The 4,460-nt window shown below is 34.0% G+C and overlaps 1 protein-coding gene across 2 annotated transcripts in view; it reads right to left on the bottom strand.

Moving 5' to 3' along the window:
• PIBF1 (progesterone immunomodulatory binding factor 1) overlaps positions 1-4,460 on the bottom strand; it is a 151,574-nt gene that overhangs the window by 86,424 nt on the left and 60,690 nt on the right. The window lies entirely within an intron of this gene.

Below are 4,460 nucleotides of genomic sequence, written 5' to 3' on the forward strand. Positions count from 1 at the left end.
AAAAAAAAAAAAAAAAAGATTCCTATTAACCATTTTTAGATGTTATAAAATTTAAATTACCAAATAGGTTCAAGCCAGGGTAAAAACACTAAAGTATCATAAATTAATTTAACAAGGAGCAGTCTCTTCTGTTCTATGACAAAACCAGTGAATTAACATGATTACTTCCAGGATTAGGTGTCAGCATAAGATGAAAACAAATTATAGGGAGTGAAGAAAAAAAAAAACCAAAATGATTATAGGATAGGTATGGCTGAGCTACAAAAAAGATTAAGTTTCTAAAAAGGTACAGTTTGGTTAATGACTAAGGTGTAGAAGGAGACATGACAACATCTAAAAACATTTTAAACACAGAAATGTCAAAGAAGAAGCAAAGTTAGTATGATATGATGTGAAATACTTAAGCTCTGTAATGAGTTAAAGTAGTTGCAAAATGTACACACAATTTTAGGAATGTAAGTGCAGTTCACTAGCCTGCCCACAAGAATGTAATGAAGTCTATCATGAGGGCATGTAAATAAAACAGAAATGAAGAAGAAAAACATAAGACAATAAAGAGAAGAACAAAATCACTTTGTTAGGTGTACTTCCTCATCTTTAAATTGCTAAATATCTACTTGCTAGTTTTCTGTAAACCACTACCTTGGGGTTTTCAAACAAGCATATATAAAATGTAATACTATGCCAGTTTATAGTTAATATATCATGTTATAATCAGATTTTCATTTTCTACAGCTATTTATCAATTGAGAAAGCTTATAAAATTCCAGAAAATGTCTATATCCCTAAGTATTTAACAATCTGTTTATTGCTTTTAATTCTATTCAGAATAAAAATGAAATAACAAAGTACTCAATATAATCAAAGACACTCAATAAATACTAATTGAATGAAAAAAATAAACATTTTAAGAACTTCCGACCATTATTTTGAAGAAATGCCTTTTCTTCTTAAATATTTTCTTAGCCTTCACTCTTCTCCCTATATTATCCCTATGTTTTCCCATCCCAGTAGGCACTGCTCCTCCTCTTCAGTCTGGTGGAAATTTGGTGTTTTTATTATTGCCCTGCCTCCTCTTCCTTTTCTCTCACTTGGCTTTTGTAACCAAGACCCAAAGAAGTAGTTGTGAGAGGCTTGTGATCAAACATCAGAGATGAACCCTAGAGCCATTTACAAAGAGAAACGTGAATTGGCATGACTTGTCAGCATGCATAGAGACCAACACAAAGGAATAGAGCCTAATATTTTGGAACCTTCGGTTTATATCTGCTTTCCTTGTATGTTTACTTTTTTTCATTTAACCATCACCTTAACTCTAACACAGAATTTCGCATTATGCTCTTTTTAGAGATAAACAGAGACTCAGAAAAGTTAATGACGTGCCCAAGTAAGTAAAAGTGCTGGAATCTACATCCAAGACTGCCTCAAATATCTGGGCTCTTAACACTTCAACATACTGTATCCAAGAGAGAAAATACCATTTTTATAAGGTAAAATAAAGCATTTTTAAAAAGTTAAATAAAATAAAGTTAAAATAAAAGTTTGAAAAGTTAAAATAAATAAAACTTCTTAAAACGTTAAAAGTTAAAATAAAAAGTTAAAAACATTTTTAAAAAGTCAAAATAAAATATGTGAGCCAAAAACACACATACAATGTTCAGCAACACACTGAAGGTAAATGTGGTAGATAAATGTGGACAGAGACAACTGAAAAGAGAAAAAGACTAGAGACAAAGAACAAGAATGAAAGGTGAACAAAGAAGAGGAGAACCGTTCCAGGCTCCACAGGTCCACAAAAAGAATAAAACACACAAAGGCTCTACATGGGCAGAGGAAAAGCTGTGTTTTCTGTCAGCAGAGGCTTAAGGAGGATTGAAGGTCATTAAGGGTGTTAATGGTTCTCACAGAAGGAAGTTGAGATGTTACTTCCCTTTGCTTTGGCTCTGTATCTTACTGATATGTAGAGCTGGGAGTGAGCAGAGATAAGGCCTTTCCTTCAAAATTATCCTGAAGACAAAAAGGGTGTCACTTTTTTGAGTTCTTATAAAATCTCTTTCACTGAGCATTCTTTCAACTACTTTATCTTGAAATATAAAATACTATTTGGGGAAGACAAATTGGCTTGCCAAAACCACCATCAGTGCAGATTTTGAATGCTGATACTGTTCATTTGAAGGGATCTATCAGCATGAAAACAAAACATTTAACACAGATTTAATAAATATTTCTAGGAATCAGCTTCACAACTACACTGAAAAGAGGTTTAGAGATTATTTTAAAAAGACATCTAAATCAATCACTTTTTGAAGATCACAAACATGCCAAAAGAAAGAAAAAAAAATTTTTCCCCAATTATTTGAATGGATACTTGTGGCTAAAGATAAAAATCCAGTGACCGTATTATCAAGGGATTCAAACAGCAAAAAAATTAAAAAAGCAGTAAAAGTGATGTGTTCTGGAAAACTGTATGTAGGATAATTCAGAAAGTGCCTCTGGTGATCCTGAAGGTTCATGTGATGAGACTGAAGAGTATTTGTTTACATAATGTAATTTTAGATGTTTACATATAACTATATTAAGCAAGGATTCTGAAGCCAGATGTGTGGGTTCAAATTCTATACCTGCCCCCTACTACCTGTCTGCCTCAGTTTCCTTATCTATAATATAAGAATAATAACAATCTCATCATACAAAGATTAAATGAATTAATGTTAGTAAAATGCTTAAAACAGCTGGTATAGTAAGTACTACATTAGGGGTTGCTAAATAAAACTAAATATTCAAGACTGCCAAATCCTTAAAGAAAAAAAAAAAAGCCTTTTGTGGGGAAAATGATAGGTGATCTTACATGCTCTCCTGACTGAGCTGTTCCATTTCACCCTACAAGACGTCTCATCATATTTCTTATTTTTCCTATGAACAGTGACATGCTCTAATTGTTTAAAATATGGACATTTTGGAAGCACAGAGTTTTGTTTTTCTTCCTGTCAATGGAATGTTAACAACTTAACCTTACAGAGAAATAGAACTATGTCTTCAAAGTCAAATAATTTCCCATTTGCTCAGCTAAAGAGAATGAGAAAATCACTGCTGATATCCAGGAAGGAATCTATAAATGGTGACCTATCTACTCAGGTTTATGAATGGCTGTAGAGAAAGAGATGGGTAACTGGTTAGGGACCACTGCTACTTAACTTAAGCTGCTGAAAAGCTGGCATAGATAAAGAAAGCTGGTTTTAGATAAATGGGTCAGCAAGCTTTTTCCGTAAAGGGTCAGAGAGTAAAAATTTTAGGCTTTGCAGGCCATATGGTTTCAGTTGCAACAACCCACCTGAGTAGGTGTTAGCACAAAAGCAGCCATGTATATATATAAACCAATGGGTATAGTTGTGTTGCAATAAAACTTTATTTATGGACACTAACATTTGATTTTAATGTAATTTTCATGTGCTATGACATATTATTCTTCTTTTGATTTTTTCCCTAATAATTAAAAAAATATAAAAACCATTCTTAGCTTGTAGGTTGCAGAAAAACAGATGGCAGGCTGGATTTGGTCTGCCTTTGGTTTGAATTGTCAACTTATGTTTTGAATTAAGAGAAGCTGTAGAACATCAGTGATAGCATACGGACCAAGGCCATGACCTGGCTCTTACTGCTGCTTAGAATAAACTTGTTCAAATCTATTAGACCATTATATTCTCGTAGTGATTGTTCCAAAAGTTGTGTATTGTTAAGGCTCTCCAGGCCACCTTCAGTCTCATTTGATGACTTTCTCTTTATTAAGATCAGTATCTACCCAGCAAAGGCTTTTTCTGGTTCCCTCATCTCTATCTCAAAAGTTCATCTTACCCTAATATTCTTTCTTTTCCAGCACTCCTTTCTGATAATGTTCCTTCTCTGGTTCAAGGATTGCAGTTCTCCATTTAACCTCTTGATGCTAAAAGACTTTAACTTTCTCAGTGATCACTTCTTGATTGCATTTTCAAACATTTCCTTTCAAAGTGCCTCTCTTCTGCTCACAAATATGCTTAGTGCCCCTGTGACCCAAAGAAGGGAAAAAAACTCAACTTTCACCTAACTCTGTTATCCCCTTAAGCTAATAATTCCTCCCCCTTTCCCATTTGTTTACAGCTGCTGCTTCTGTACCTTCACAACTCAACCTCTTAGAAGCTAGTTTCCACTTCCAAACATCATCTGAAAATAGAAATCTTAAATTTTCAATGACGTTTTGGTCTGGCCCTCCAACCATTGCCATAAAAGTAGAGAAATAGACTTGAATATTGGTACAACCATCCACTATCACTCCCCACCCCCCACTTAGAAGATTTATTGGGATATGAGGTACACATGCAAAATTCACTATTTTTAGGGGTGCAGGTCTATGAATTTTGCCAAATATCTACAGTCATGTAACGATAACCATCATTATGAAACACAGCATTTCCACCATCCCCCCC

This window comes from Lontra canadensis, unplaced genomic scaffold, assembly GCF_010015895.1.
Source record: "Lontra canadensis isolate GAN:19392208 unplaced genomic scaffold, GSC_riverotter_1.0 scaffold119, whole genome shotgun sequence".
In the NCBI taxonomy this organism is placed as follows: Eukaryota; Metazoa; Chordata; class Mammalia; order Carnivora; family Mustelidae; genus Lontra; species Lontra canadensis.